This window comes from Meriones unguiculatus, chromosome 9 (assembly GCF_030254825.1).
Source record: "Meriones unguiculatus strain TT.TT164.6M chromosome 9, Bangor_MerUng_6.1, whole genome shotgun sequence".
NCBI lineage: Eukaryota > Metazoa > Chordata > Mammalia > Rodentia > Muridae > Meriones > Meriones unguiculatus.
The window spans coordinates 22278342-22294840 of NC_083357.1; the positions used below are offsets into that span (position 1 = coordinate 22278342).

General features: G+C 42.2%; 1 pseudogene; it reads right to left on the reverse strand.

The window, feature by feature from the left end:
- Positions 1-5895: 5895 nt before the first annotated feature.
- LOC132656560 (igE-binding protein-like) lies at positions 5896-8242 on the reverse strand (annotated as a pseudogene).
- Between the last annotated feature and the right edge of the window lie 8257 nt (positions 8243-16499).

The following is a 16499-nucleotide window of genomic DNA, read 5'->3' on the forward strand; positions in this document are numbered from 1 at the left end:
CTATAGCCAACATCAAACTCAATGGAGAGAAACTTAAACCAATCCCACTGAAATCAGGGACAAGGCAAGGCTGCCCACTCTCTCTATATCTCTTCAACATAGTACTTGAAGTCCTAGGCAGAGCAATAAGACAACTAAAAGAGATCAAAGGGATACAAATCCAAAAGGAAGAGGTCAAAGTGTCACTATTAGCAGATGTTATTATAGTATATATGAGTGACCCCAAAAATTCAACCAGAGAAATCCTCCAGCTGATAAACACCTTCAGCAAAGTGGCAGGATACAAAATCAACTCATAAAAAACAGAAGCCCTCCTGTATACGAAAGAAAAAAGGGTCAAGAAAAAATTAGGGAAACAACACCCTTCACAATAGCCACTAAAGTCTAAGTGGATCAAAGACCTCAACATAAAGATGGGGAACAGAGCTAAACAGAGAATTCTCGACAGAGGAATATCGAATGGCAGAGAAACACTTAAAGAAATGCTCATCCTCATTAGAAATCAGGGAAATGCAAATCAAAACAACCCTGAGATTTCACCTTACACCCATCAGAATGGCCCAGATGAAAGTCAAGGGACAACACATGCTGGAGAGGTTGTGGAGGAAGGGGAACCCTCCTCCACTGCTGGTGGGAATGTAAACTGGTACAACCACTCTGGAAATCTATCTGGCGCTTTCTAAGACAATTAGGAATAGTGCTTCCTCAAGACCCAGCTATACCAGTGCTGGGTATATACCCAAACTTTGCTCAAGTACACAAAAGGGATACTTGCTCAACCATGTTTATAGCAGCTTTATTTGTAATAGCCAGAACCTGGAAACAACCAAGATGTCCATCAACGGAGGAATGGGTACAGAAATTGTGGTATTTTTACACAATGGAATACTACTCAGCAATCAAAAAGGAGGAAATCATGAAATTTGCAGGCAAATGGTGGGATCTAGAAAAGATCATTCTGAGTGAAATATCCCAGAAGGAAAAAGAAAAACATGGTATACACTCACTTATATAGACCTATAAGATTTGATAGTCATAATGAACTCTATATATCTAAAAAAGATAATCAAGAGAGAGGACATGGGGTAAGATGATTAATCCTCGTTTAGAAAGACAGATGGGATGTGCATTGAATGTATGACAGGAGTCTACTGAGGGCATCTGAAAGACTCTATCTAGCAGTGTTTTCAAAGCAAAGACTCATAACCAAACCTTTGGCAGAGTACAGGGAATCATAAGAAATAAGGGGAGTTAGTCTGATGGGGAAAGGATAGGAGCTCCACAAGGACCAAATATATCTGGGCACAGGGTCTTTTCTGAGACTGACATTCAACCAAGGACCATGTATGTGACCCACGTAATTGTCTCGCCAGCAAGAACGCACGCGGACACCAGGATCTTTCTGCAGCAAACGTTTATTACAATGAATAGAGGAAGACCCTAACTGCCAGAATGGTGCTGCTTAAATACACCCTATGGCGGTGTGTACTCCACTGGTTGACTGCTTGCCCACTGCCCCGTATGATGCCCCGGACTGGGCAGTGACACCCCCGGGCTGGACAGTGGCTTGGCCCGCTTTTGCAACTTGCACACGCACTCTATTATTTGTTCATTAGGGCCGGGGCCGGATGTCGGCGCCATCTCGTAATGGCGATTGCATTCTCTCGGCTCTCCACATTTCCCCCTTTTTGTTTTAATAATTGAAAACTGCCTTAAAGCCTTGTAAGCACGGCACAAGAGAGCCCTAAGCTCGATCAAGCGAACTCCTTCTCTGGGGAGTAAGCGATCAAGAGCTTTAGATTACTCCCTTATCCCACCAGGTGCAATGGAGCTTTAGATTACTCCCTTATCCCACCAGGTGCAATGGAGACAATTCCTCTGGGTGCAGGGGCTAAGGGAGAAGATTAAAAATGGAGGTGACACCCATTACCGTGCAATGGAATAAAATTCCAGGGAGTGCAAGGGCTGTCATCCTCCTATCTAGGTACCATAGCCGCTTAGGCAAAGGCAACATTGTGACTTGGATCACTCATCGACTCAATGCAATGGGTAAAACCCCTGAGGTGCATCGACTGAGTGTCACAGTCTGTTTTAATTTTTTTAACATGGATAACCAAATTTTGGGAGATGATCCTTGTTCCAAGGCCACAAGTGCTTGCGCGATCACGACCTTGTCACGTTGTTGGGCTTTGAGCTTGCAGACCAACCAAAGTAAGAACACTAAGCCACAACATAGGGCTGCACCAAATATTCCAATGCCCACCCATTCCTTAAAATAAGAAAAGGCAGAAGAAGCCCAGGATAATAAGCCATCTGTGAGCGATAAATCCACTCGAGTAGAATTAGTGGTCATCACCGCCGCCCTTAGTTCTTCAAGTAGTTGCAGGTATATTCGTTGAAAGATCATCTTCAGCTGCCATGAGCTTTTGCGAGAGGCGCTCCGGTACCCAGAATGGATTGTTTTCTTTCTGTGGGAAAACACAGACAGCTCCCCTGGATCTTATTAAGATAGGATCCGGGCCTTTCCATTGACCAGTCAAGACATCCTTCCATTTGACCATTTCCTTAGGCCTATCAGGCTCTAAGCAGTGGCAATCAGCTGCCAAGTGGCCCTGACTGTCCAAATTTAAAAAATTGAGAGTAAAGAGTGCCAAGGAAACAGTCACTCGTGGCACTGAAGGCAGAGCCTCCTCGACTCCCCCTTTTTGTTTTATTAAGTAAGATTTTAGAGTGCGATGAGCACGTTTAATAATACCCTGTCCCTGAGGGTTATATCTGAGACCCATTAGGTGGGTCACTCCCATTTGATGACAAAACTGTCCAAATTTTTGAGAAGTATAGGCTGGCCCATTGTCAGTTTTTAGAATTTTGGGCTTTCCCCAGGCACTCCATGCCTCCAAGCAATGTTGAATAACATGGGCTGCCTTTTCTCCAGTCAGGGGAGAAGCAAACATAACTCCAGAGCAAGTATCAATGGAAACATGTAAATATTGTAGTTTGCCAAAGGATGAAATGTGAGTAACATCCATTTGCCACATCTGTAGCGGACGGATTCCTCTGGGATTAATCCCAACATGAGGCACAGGTAAAAACTGACAGCAATTTTGACATTGGGTAACAATATCTCTAGCTTCCTTTCTAGTTATGTCAAATCAATGATGCAATGTCTCAGCTGTAACATGAAATTTTTTATGAAACTCCTTAGCCAATTCTAAATTTGAAAGGAGGGCAAATGCAATCATCTTTGTGGCTCGATCTGCCAGGTCATTTCCATGGGACATGGGCCCCAGTAGACCGGAATGAGCCCTAATATGTGTAATAAAAACAGGGGATCTTCTGGTAATTAAGGCAAACTGAATCCTTTGAAAAATTTTTGCAAGCTTGCTAGATGCTTTAATCAATCCAGCAGCTTCTAAGATTTTGGTTGCATTTACCACATAACTAGAATCAGAAACAATATTTAAGGGACTTAGAAATTTTTTCAAAACTTTTAGCACTACTAAACGTTCTACAATTTGAGGCAAGGTCTCATGATATTGCTTAGAAACAACTTTATTATTAACCACATAAGCTCCCACTCCTGTTTTTGACCCATCTGTATAAACTACCAGTCCATCCCGAAGTGGTTCCTGGGACGTTACATGCGGGAAGACTACCTCTTGAGTTAAAGCAAATTGCAAAACAGGGTGTCGAGGATAATGATTATCAATCAAACTACTAAAGGAGGTAACTAGCACCGCCCAAGTATCAGAGGTAGCAGTCAATACCTGAACCTGATGAGCTGTATAAGGCACTATTAAGAACGTTGGCTCCTTCCCAAAGTATGTATGGCTGCTTTTAACCCACGAAGTGCAAGTTGAGCAACTGCATCTGGATACCATTCAATAATTTTTGTAGGAGAAGCATTGGGATGAACCCACAATAAGGGTCCATCTTGCCATAATACAGCAGTTGGTAAATGTTTAGTTTTAATGACACACAGGTCAAAGGTCTTAGTTTCATCTACACGTTTTAATTGGGCATCTTGTAAAGCGTCTTCTACCACTTGCAGGGCGCGGCTTGCAGCCGGTGTTTAAGGCTCTGGGTGAAGAAATATGAGCATCCCCTTCCAAAATATCAAATAGGGGTTTTAATTCAGCAGAAGGAATCTTTAAAAATGGCCTAAGCCAATTTATATCACCTAATAATTTTTGAAAATCATTTAAGGTATGCAAATGATCCCTGCGAATTTCTATTTTCTGAGGAACTATTCGTTCCCGATAAATAACAGTCCCTAGAAAGGAACGTACTTCTGAAATTTGGATCTTTTCAGTGGCAATATGCAATCCCCATTGTTGCAGGGTTTTTTGCAACAAAGGATACTCATCTTGCAAGATGGCTAACTCCTCATGGCACAAGAGAATATCATCCATATAGTGAATCAGTAACAAGGAAGGAAATTGCTGTCTAACTGGTTCAAGAGCCATCTGCACATACAATTGACACATGGTGGGACTATTAGCCATGCCTTGAGGTAAAACTGTCCATTGATATCTTTTGTCTGGCTCATGATGATTAACAGCAGGTAGGGTAAAGGCAAATCTCTGTCTGTCTCGTGGGCACAATGGAATGGAGAAAAAACAATCCTTGATGTCTATTATTATAATTCTCCATTGCTTAGGCAGGACTGAAAGCAGAGGCAAGTCTCGTTGCACTGTTCCAAATAATCACATCTGTGCATTAATAGCCCTCAAATCATGGAGAAGCCTCCATTTTCCTGATTTCTTTTTTATAACAAAAATGGGTGTATTCCAGGGGGAAGTAGATGGTTCCAAATGACCAAGCTGTACCTGTTCTTTAACCAGCCTTGTAGCGTCTTCCAGCTTTGCAGAGGAAAGGGGCCATTGAGGAACCCATATGGCTTCCTCTGTGAGCCAAGATATGGGCATGGAACCCTCAATGGCAGCTAATGAAAACCCAGGGCTTGTTTCCCTGTATTACTTTCCTGTGAAATCGGGAGTAATCTCCCTTGTTCCTGTTTACCAAGGCCTTTTCCTTCCTTATAACCAATCCTTTTCATTATATCAACCACTTGTTGAGAGTACTCATTGGTCAATGCTAATCCTAAATCCTGCAAAATATCTCTTCCCCAGAGATTGACAGGGAGAGGAAGAACATATGGTATGAAACTTCCTGTTTGACCTTCCGGTGCTTGCCACATCAAAGAACATGAACTAACTGCAGGGCTGGCCTCATATCCCAGCCCTTGTAAGGAGTGGGATGATTGTGTAACAGGCCATGCCTTCGGCCACCAGGTGGAAGAGATAATGCTTTTATCAGCCCCTGTGTCCAAAATACCAGTAAAACTTTTTCCTTCTATTTGTATTTGTAGGGTAGGTCTAGTCTTAAGATCAACTACCAAAAGAGCAAAATCTGTTCCTGTGGAACCGAGTCCTTTTGTGCCCCTTGGTGTCCCGGTAGATGGAAAACAGTCATGAAGGCTTGGGAGGAGGACTAATTGAGCAATCCTATCTCCAGGAGAAATAGAAAATACGCCTTGGGGGCAGGAATAAAGCACCTGGAGCTGTCCCGTAAAATCCTGATCTAATATTCCAGGATGGACCATAAGTCCTTTTAAAGTGAGAGAGGAGCGACCCAAAATAAGACCGACACTTCCTTCAGGCAGGGGGCCTTCAAACTCCACTGGGACAGGTCGCACCCCCATGTGTGGCATTAATAAGAATTGGGAGGTGGAACGGAGGTCCAACCTTGCTGATCCTCTTGTTGCTCTACAGCTGGATAAACCCTCCTGTTGTCTGCCTGTGTCCCATATTTTTTGGGGCCCTGAGACTTGAGACCCATTTTTTGGAATATTCTCATTCCTCTCATTGGGGGGGGGGGTTCATGCTGGATAAGTTTTCCCTGAATATCTCTAACTGAACGGCATTCATTAGCCCAGTGATTGCCTTTTCTACACTTAGGGCAAAGTCCAGGAACTTTCTTTTGCACAGACACACGACAGTCTCTTTTAAATGATCCATTTTGCCACAATTAAAACAAACTTTATTGTTTCCAGAACTTGGGCGGTTTTTGCTCTGTATTATGGCTGCAGCCAGGCCGGCGTTGGTAAGCAGGCCTCCGAGTCCTCAGCAAACTTTTATCCAATCTGTTAGCCCTTTGTTCCTTCTAGGAGTAATGACTGTCTTACATTCTGGGGAAGCATTTTCATATACCAGCTGTTCTATCATTGGCCTAACTAGCTCTGGATCTCCAAATATTCTACCTGCTGCTTCTGTCATTCTGGCCACAAAATCTGTGAATGACTCCTGAGAGCCTTGTATAATCTTTGTCAGGTGTCCTCCGGCCTCGCCCTTTTTTGAAAGGGCTTTCCATGCTTTAATAGAGGCAGCAGAGATCTGACCATATGCCCCCTAATCATAATTTGTCTGATTATGAACAAACTGGCCTTGCCCCGTTAGCAAATCAAAGGTCCATTGCCGCTGATTGTCTTCTGCATGGGCATTGGCCCTTGCCTGAGTTTGGGAAGCATCATGCCACAAGGCTTTCCATTCTAAGTACTGTCCCATACTAGGGAGTGCAGCTTTTATGGTATTTTGCCAATCATTTGGGGTCATGGCCACGCTAGCAAGTCTTTCAAGTTGCATGATCGTAAAATTAGCATCTACCCCGTATTTGTTAACCGATTCAGCAAGTTCTTTAACAAGGGGATATTCTACCGGTGCATGAACACGGTTTCCTTCCGTGGCCTCAAATACAGGGAAGGCCTGCAAAAGCTTCCTTTTATCCCTTTTTGAAAAGAAGGAATCTTAACCTTGTCTCTCAACATAAGGCGGAGGAGCATCAGGGTTAATGAGAAAGCCCCGTGAATTTTAGCTCCTCCCCTCTTTGTTCTCGATCTGGTGTTAACAGCGGCTCCTCAGGGTGGCGCCTCTCCTCCTCATAGCGAGCCGCTTCTTCCTCTAAATCTGACCCTTCGGAGGAATTTAGCTGCTCAGATTCAGAACTATCAAGTCGCAAAGCCTCCAATTCTTTTATTGGATAAAGAGGCTTTTTTTTTTTTTTTTTTTTTTTTTTTTTTTTTGGATTTCTACTTCCCTTTTCACCTTTCTCTCCCAGGGCATTTTTTCCCTTGTCTTTCGCTCCTGCAGCTTTAGCATCCGCAGAAGGGCCTTTTTTCTTAAAGACGTCTTTTTCTTTTTCCTTAAGGGCCCCCAACCTTTTATCCCGTTCTGTTTCCGACATGCTGTCTTGTAATTCCTCTAACACCCCTTGGCCAGCTGCTACAGATGAGTGGCATTTCTCATCTTCTAAGCAAGATTTTACTAAAATCCACAATGACCTAGCTCCAACTTTTAGCTTTCCATTTTCTTCTGTCCTCCGTAAATCAGCTTCTAGCTTATCCCAGGAAGCAAGCGTCAGTGACCCTGAACATGCAAACCAGGGAGCGATGCGATCAATTTCCATAATAAACCCTTTCAACATTCTTTTTGAAAGCTTTAATTCATGCTGTTTTAAAAGCTACTGAAGTGCCGTGATCACCGAATGTGAAGCTCCCATGTTGCTCCCTTATCTACCAGAGAAACTGACACAGGGAGGGGCATGCGGCTTATGTACGTCCGGCTAACAGTACCCAACGGCACACCAAAAAAGGGAGGGGGGGGACACTGGGGCTTATATACCTCTGTCTACCGATGTCCCACAGAGACAAAGCGCTTTAGCACCAGTCTTTATGGAAACAAAATGAATACCAAAAGAAAAATCACTAAGGCCATCAAAACAAACGCAAGAGCAACTGGGACAATTAAATGGGGCGATATCTCTTTAAGAGCAGGCACGCCCTCTCAGAACTTACCCTTAGCACTGCAGTTCTGAATCCTCCCTGCGAACAGGGGGGTCTCCTCGCCACCAGCGATAGCAGGATCCCAGCGTCCCGGGTTTCAGCACCAGATGTGACCCTAGTAATTGTCTCGCCAGCAAGAATGCACTCAGACACCAGGATCCTTCTGCAGCAAGCATTTATTACAATGAATAGAGGAAGACCCTAACTGCCAGAATGGTGCTGCTTAAATACACCCTATGGTGGCGTGTACTTCGCTGGTTGGCTGCTTGCCCATTGCCCCGTATGACGCCCCGAACTGGGCAGTGATGCCCCCGAACTGGACAGTGGCTTGGCACGCTTTTGCAACTTGCACACGCACTCTATTATTTGTTCATGAGGGCCGGGGCCGGATGTCGACGCCATCTCGTAATGGCGATTGCATTCTCTCGGCTCTCCACACATGTATGAATATAACCTAGATCCTCCACTCAGATGTAGCCTGTGGTAGCTCAGTAACCAATTGGTTTCCCAAAGTGAGGGGAACAAGGACTACTTCTAGCAGGAACTCAATGACTGACTCTTTGGTCTCCCCACCCCCAAGTGAGGAGCAGTCCTGTTAGGCCACAGAGTTTTCAGCCAGTCGTGAAGATACCTGATAAAACAGGATCAGATGAATGGGGAGGAGGTCCCCCCAATCAGTGCACTTGGAAAGGGGCACGGTGGAGATGAGGGAGGGAGGGAGGGACTGGGAGGGAATGAGAGATCGGGACACAGCTGGGATACAGAGTTAATAAAATGTAACTGATAAGAAAAAAAAATTAAATAAAAAAAAGAAAAAAAATCACTAAAGAAGCCCTCCTGTATACGAAAGAAAAAAGGGCCAAGGAAGAAATTAGGGAAAAAACATACTTCACAATAGCCATTAATAATATAAAGTACCTTGGGGTGACACTAACCAAACAAGTGAAAGAGTTGTTTGAGAAAAACATCAAGTCTCTGAAGAAAGAAATTGAAGAAGATATCAGAAGATGGAACGATCTCCCATTGTCATGGATTGGTAGGATTAACATTGTGAAAATGGCCATCCTGACAAAAGCAATCTACAGATTCAATGCAATTCCCATCAAAATACCAACCCAATTCATTACAGATATTGAAAAAAAGATTCTCAGCTTCATATGGAGAAACAAATAACCCAGAATCTCCAAAACAATCCTGTACAACAACAGATCATGTGGAGGTATCTCCATCCCCGATCTCAAGCTGTACTACAGAGCAATAGTAATAAAAACTGCACAGTATTGGCATAAAAACAGAAAGGAGGATCAATGGAACCACATAGAAGACCCAGAAATAAAACCACACACCTATGAGTACTCGATTATTGACAAAGAAGCCAAATCCATTCAATGGAAAAAAGACAGCATCTTCAACAAATGGTGCTGGTCCAACTGGATGTCTACATGCAGAAAAATGAAAATAGATCCATATTTATCACCCTGCACAAAACTAACGTCCAAGTAGATCAAAGACCTCAACATAAAACCAGATACTCTAAATCTGTTAGAAGTAAAAGTGGGAACAGCGTAGAACTCATTGGCACAGGAGACAACTTCCTGAACAGAACACCAACAGCACAGGCTCTAAGAGCAACAATCAATAAATGGGACCTCATGAAACAGAAAAGCTTCTGTAAAGCAAAGGACACCATCATCAAAACAAAATGACTGCCTACAGATTGGTAAAGAATCTTCACTAACCCTTTATCTGACAGAGGACTAATATCCAGTATATACAAAGAAATAAAGAAGCTGAAAAGCAGCAAACCAAGTAACCCAATTAAAAGATGGGGAACAGAGCTAAACAGAGAATTCTCAACAGAGGAATATTGAATGGTAGAGGAACACTTAAAGAAATGCTCAATCTCATTAGCCATCAGGGAAATGCAAATCAAAACGACCCTGAGATTTCACCTTACACCCATCAGAATGTCCAAGATGAAAAACTCAAGTGACAACACATACTGGAGAGGCTGTGGAGGAAGGGGAACCCTCCTCCACTGCTGGTGGGAATGTAAACTGGTACAACCACTTTGGAAATCTATCTGGCGCTTTCTCAGACAATTAGGAATAGTGATTCCTTAAGACCCAGCTATACCACTGCTAGGTATACACCCAAACTTTGCTCAAGTACACAAAAGGGATACTTGCTCAACCATGTTTATAGCAGCTTTATTTGTGATAGCCAGAACCTGGAAACTACCCAGATGTCCATCAATGGAGAAATGGATACATATATTGTGGTATTTTTACACAATGGAATACTATTCAGCAATCAAAAAGGAGGAAATCATGAAATTTGCAGGCAAATGGTGCGATCTAGAAAAGATCATTCTGAGTGAAGTATCCTAGAAGGAGAAAGACAAACATGGTATATACTCACTTATATAGACCTATAAGTTATACTAAACATAATGAAATCTATACACCTAAAAAAGATAATCAAGAGAGAGAACATGGGGTAAGATGATCAATCCTCGTTTAGAAAGTCAGATGGGATATGCATTGAACGTATTACAGGAGTCTACTGAGGGCATCTTAAAGACTCTACCTAGCAGTGTCTTCAAAGCAGATACAAGGACTCATGACCAAACCTTCGGGAGAGTACAGGGAATTATATGAACGAAGGGGAGTTAGTATGATGAGGAAAGGATAGGAACTCCACAAGGACCGAATATATCTGGGCACAGGGTCTTTTCTGAGACTGACATTCAACCAAGGACCATGTATGAATATAACCTAGAATCTCTGCTTGGATGTATCCCGTTTTAAGTCAGTAACCAATTGTTTTCCCATAGAGAGGGGAAGAAAGACTATTTCTAACAGGAACTCAATGGCTGGCTCTTTGACCTCCCCACCCTCCTCGGGATGAGCAGTCCTTTTAGGACACAGAGGAGGGCTTTGCAGCCAGTCCTGAAGATACCTGATAAAACAGGATCGGATGAATGGGGAGGAGGTCCCCCCTCAGTGGACTTGGAAAGGGCCATGGTGGAGATGAGCAAGGAAGGGTGAGATTAGGAGGAAATGAGGGAGCAGCATACAGCTGGGATACAGACTTAATAAAATGTAACTGATAAGAAAAAAAAATGAAATAAATTACTCTACTGCATGTAATCACCTCATTCTGTCTTTAGATGGGGAGGAAAAAAACAAACCGAAGAAAAGATGGCCCCACATATCTTCACTGTTCCACAAGGGCTCTGTGCCCCAACATGACAAAGTGAGCACTGCCCAGGCATTGGGGAAGCAAGGAAAAATATTCAGGAAAAAATGATTGCTATTTGCAAGGACAGCATTCTGCCCAGTGCAGTCGTGGTGGGTCTCACAAGGTTCTTTTCTAGCTGTCCTAAGGATAAGAGCTGCTTCTTAAATAACCCCTTCCTAGCCTTCAATCCTGTCCTCAAGTTGAGAAACTATTGTGATTCAAAGGGATGGCTTCAGAATAGGTAGGTAAAAGAGGGCTATTCACCTAAAACAGGTATTGGGAAAGGTGAGTTTAGTCACTTTAATATGGTGGGAAACATGATAAGAAAATGTTTCCTGGGGTTTCAGTTATCGTTAAGGCGGTATGAGAACAACAAGAGATGGGGGCACCCAAGCAGTTCAAGGTCCTCTTCATTCATGCCAGCTTTTGCATTGCACCTGTGAGCAGGGTTGAGTGACTTGTGCTGTAGATGGAATGACAGGTACTTTCCTTTCATCCACTCAGGACATGCTGTCTGTCATCAAGCAAGAAGGGCCAAACATTGAGGGTGTTTTTATATTATCAGCAAACATTACTTCTTGCCAAGTTTTGAAAGACAAACTAGACCATGGGCAGCACGTAAATCTAAACAATGAAGGTGTTCATCATGTCACTTCAGTCCTAAAGGTAGGGGGATTTCCTAGTGTCATCTACCCTCAAGATTTCTCTAGAGCTCTGTAAGTAGTTTCTTCATAATGCATTTCCTGAGTGACAGTAGATACCACTGTTAGAAATCTGGTAACCTCAAAGGTTCCCCTGATATTCACAACAGAAGGAATAAGGATTCCAGCACAAAGCATCCATCATAAACTGTAATGTAATGAAGAATATTCCATCCTCCTCATGGGACACATGAGCACTCATGGGACACATTGCTACAGCCACTCCAGCATCTTCAGTGCAGCATTTCAATAGATTGTGTTACTAGGCGAGAGATAAGCTTTCTTTGGAAATATGCTCCCTGGAGGTCCCTAGCAAGTGTCTCCCAAACCACCTAAGCTAAAAAGACGCATTCTTAGATTTCTACACTTTCTCGGTTGCGGTTGTGGGTTTGGACTAATGACTCTTTTGATCTTTCTTTATGATTCTTGGAACGGCACAGTTAATTATTCAAGAAAACACATTTTTGATAGATTACTAAAAGCTTTAACACGAACAGAATGGAAGAAAAATGATTTTAAGAGAAGTAATGAATCAGATTTAGTATTATAAACATTACAAGAATAGTGAAAAAATAATGGGCTCCTTAGATAGCATGAGAAAGTACAGCTGGCTCAAGCATGCCTCCTTATGGCGTCCTGTTTCTAAGGAAGATTATAAATCTTTAGCAAGGCATATGGGAGGATGGTTAACAAAGGTGTATTTAGACTTTGATGCAGAGAAAGATTTTGGCAGGTATCTGACTTAACTCCTGACTTTTGTCTTCACTGGTTAGCAATAACGAAACTGCTGTGTGAGGTTTTTTTTTTTTTTTTTTTTTTTTTTTTTTTTGTCCTTTGTTTGCTTTGATCAAAAAGTTCTCAGGCCAAGATTTCTTGTGGGCACTGCTTTATGTTTGGCTACACTTTTGAGTTAAAATGTAAACTTTGTATTCTTGGTAAAATCTGACTCTTCTGGGAAGCATGCCAACTTTAAGTTGTTTCCTTATGTAATTACCATAAAATTATTAGCCTGACTTCAGTAAAATCACAGGAGAATCACTCTTCGGTGTGGGCTCTGACTGTCATTTGCCAAAACTGTGCCTTCCTGATATCCAAAGCCCTGATTCTCCCGCGGTTTGTGGGACCTGGCTGGGTCAGTCCGTGTCAACACAAATTATTTCAAAATAATAATAGTGTGTGGGAGGGTTCATTTCATATACACATGTGTCACCTGTTACGCATGCCTAGTCACATGCCTTTGTGAAGAGTGTTCTTCATTTTCTGTCACTAATTCATTTCTGAGAGGCAGGTTTTTCTACCATGATATACAGCAAGTGTCTCCTTCACATATATCTTCATTACAAATCCCTTTACGATCTCATGATCTCTCTCTCTCTCTTTTGCTAACACACACAGACAAACACAACTAGTACTCAAATACAAATCCTCATGACAGGGAAACAGGCGTTCTTAATCACTGAGATATCTCCTCAGGTCCATAAAATTATATTTGTATTTTATTATTAAAATTAAAATTCAATTGCAACATTTCATTTCTTCCATTTCTTTGTTCTAAGATTCTTTCCCCACACCCTCCCACTTCCTGTCAAATACACGGCCCATTTTCTTTAATTGTTATTATTATATAAATACATATAAATCTGTTACTATGTTCAAACATCCTGATGAGTCCCTTTATGGTTGGTAGTATATGTATTATTTCTGAGCTAACCATTTGGTATTGGATCACCAATTAGGGGTTTATCTTGAGAAAGATTAATGTTCTCACACTCAGTAGTATTTATGTGCTTATAATTCTTTGTCTAGAGTTTGGATTCAGGACATTTCCTCATCCAACTAACTCGGATGATGATTCAGGTATTATTAAAGCAACCATGTTGTCAGACTATCATGACTGAAGCCTGCCCCTCATTTCTAGGAGACCCAGATTTAAGACAGATTATCTGATCCTCTGCTTTATAGTCTTTCTGAGTCTTTTAATTAAGCTCCCTGCATTCACTGTTCAAGAGTTTCCTTCATATGTGTCCATTGAGTTACGAACCACTGGAACATTTATTTTCTGTATTTTGAACAGCTGTGGTTTTCTGTAATAGTCTCATTCCATTGCAAAGAGAACCTTTGATGAAGGGGTAAGAGCTACATTATCTTTGTGTATTAGCTTAAATATTTAAAATGCCTTTAAGACAAGACCTCTTCCTCTAATAGGCATGACCTTAGTTGCAAGGATCCCAGTACCAGGAATGCTTTTCTGCTGCTGAGAAATCACACAATTACTTACCACTTGTCATTGTTGTGGTTCATAGGTGCAGTTGTGTAGGATTATTTTTTTTCTTTCCCCAGCCCTTCCTGTAGCTTGCATAGCCCCTTTAAATACTATTAAACCTGGTGCTCAGGGAGGAGCTTTACATGTCAGACCCAGCTGAGATCTTCCATCACCTAAGTCTGAATTAATAGAGAATTGATATCAAATGGTTCTTTTGATTCTCAGTATTTGAGTTTCTGAGTTATTATTAATTGACCAATTGCTTCTGGTCTGTAATGAGTACATTAGAGGAAAGCATAACTCAGAAAATCTTTTCCTCATGTTGTGCAGAATGAATGGACAGGAGAAAAAAAATAGAGTCCCCTTTATAACTTATTCCAGGTCCTCCAAATCTCCCTGTTCTTCCTCCCATGGAAGGTCCAGGAGATCCCCCAGGATCAAAGTGTCTTTCTGTACCAAAACCACCTCGGTCCAAGAAAGGGCAAGCTCAGAACTCATGTGTGCCTCTATATCTGAACATTGGTGCTCCAAATGCACCAAGGTCCATCAGTCCTCAACTTCTTCCTCGCATGCCATCAGGCCCACAGTCACCATCCGGAGTTGGGAAGGGTGGCAGAAGGAAGTCCTTTGTCTTTGGGGTATTAAAGTGATGTATTTTATTCCCCAGAAAACTTCTGGTTCCCAGAACACATCCTGGGATACTGCCACTCTCCAGCTCAGGCTGGACTAATCCTCTTCCAGAGGGGGATCCATCTTGAGCCCTGGCGTCCATTTCAGGGTGAAGTCTCTTAAGAACTGGCATTGCAGAAACATAACTATCCAGTTCTCCACAAAAAGGCCTTAGTTCAAATACCTTTCAATATAACTGGCCTGTGGATGAAGCTTTTACTGTTGAGTCTGCACTGAACAATCAGAGACCATGACTACTGCTGCTAAAGTGGTTTTTCCTGTGTCTTCTTTTTCAGCACCTAATGGGAATGTTCAATTAGACGGTGCCCACGTTCAAAGGTGCTACATTTCCTTCTGAGTTGTGTTTCTACGAGCATCCTTTCACAACATGCTCAGCCATGAGATTGACAAGTGGAATTAAAATTACTCAGGTTGACACTATATTCTAGCCATTGCAATGGGAAAACTGGAAATCACCTCTGTTATAGAGGATTGCACAGTGATGATCACATTTTAACATCAGATCTCAAAATCAACTTTTAAATTTTTAACAGTAAAATCCCCCCTTTATCTTATAACAGCTGACTCTTTCTCAGAATACTGCAATGCATATTGTTAGCCTCCAAGACTCATATATCAAATGTGATTTCAAGACCTTTGCTTTTTCCCTGTTTCTGACAAAGATTCCTTTTGGTAAATTTTCTTATTAAAAACTTCCCACTAATATTTGGAGAGGACAGGGTTTGCTACCAAACATCATTGTTAAATCCACACGAAAAGAAAACTTCAGGTTCCCTGCAAAATATAACTGATGTTGGTGGAAAAAAAGAACTAGAACAACTAGACAACTGCTCCCACAGTGGGATGACATGCCCCACATATAGTGGCAAAGTGCCCAGAAGTCCAACAGCTCCTATTGACAATGAGGGGATTATAGGTAAGAATAGAAGTTCTATTATTGTTAATTTTTTCACCACTTATTTTAATGTTTCTTCACAAATAGTGACAATACTAAAGTAGAGCCAAGGAAAAATCAAAATGTTGCTGCCAACATTATAAATATGGAATTATACATTAAAAATATTTTCTGGTGTAAAAATGAAACTGATCATCAGTGAAGCTCTGCAGGTCTCTAGTAGGGTGGGTCTCTGTATTCCTGATGTTGTTCCACTTTATCCCTTATCCCAGGTCCTCCATGTCTGCCTTTTCTTCCTCCCAGGAGATCCTCCAGGATCAAAGCGTCTTTCTCCACCAAATCCACTTCTGTCCAACAAAGGGCAAGCTCAGAACTCACATTTGTCTCTACATCTGAACATTCCTCTAGATCCACCAGGGTCCATATGTCCTCCTTTTCTTCTTCTTATGCCATCAGGCCCACAGTCACCCTCTGGAGGTGGAAAGGGTGGCAGAAGGAAGTCCTTGGTCCTCGGAGTATTACAGTGATTGCTCTCAATTAATGATTTATCTATTCCCCAGCAAATTTCTGGTTTCCAGAGCCCATCCTGGGATACTGCCACTCTCCAGCTCAGGCTGGACTAATCCTCTTCCAGAGGAGGATCCCTCTTTAGCCTTGGCATCAATTTCAGCATGAAGTCTCCTCTGTCTCCTCCACAGACTTCCATGTTGCCAGTGTGTCCTCCCAAACTTCCTTGGCCACCAGGATCTCCACAATATCAATGCTTGATTGAGCAAAAAGTGGCATTTACTGATTAAACCTAAAGGTATGAGCCATATGCAACTGGCTATCAAGTACCTCCTGATGCAATCTCTTCATTATAAATAT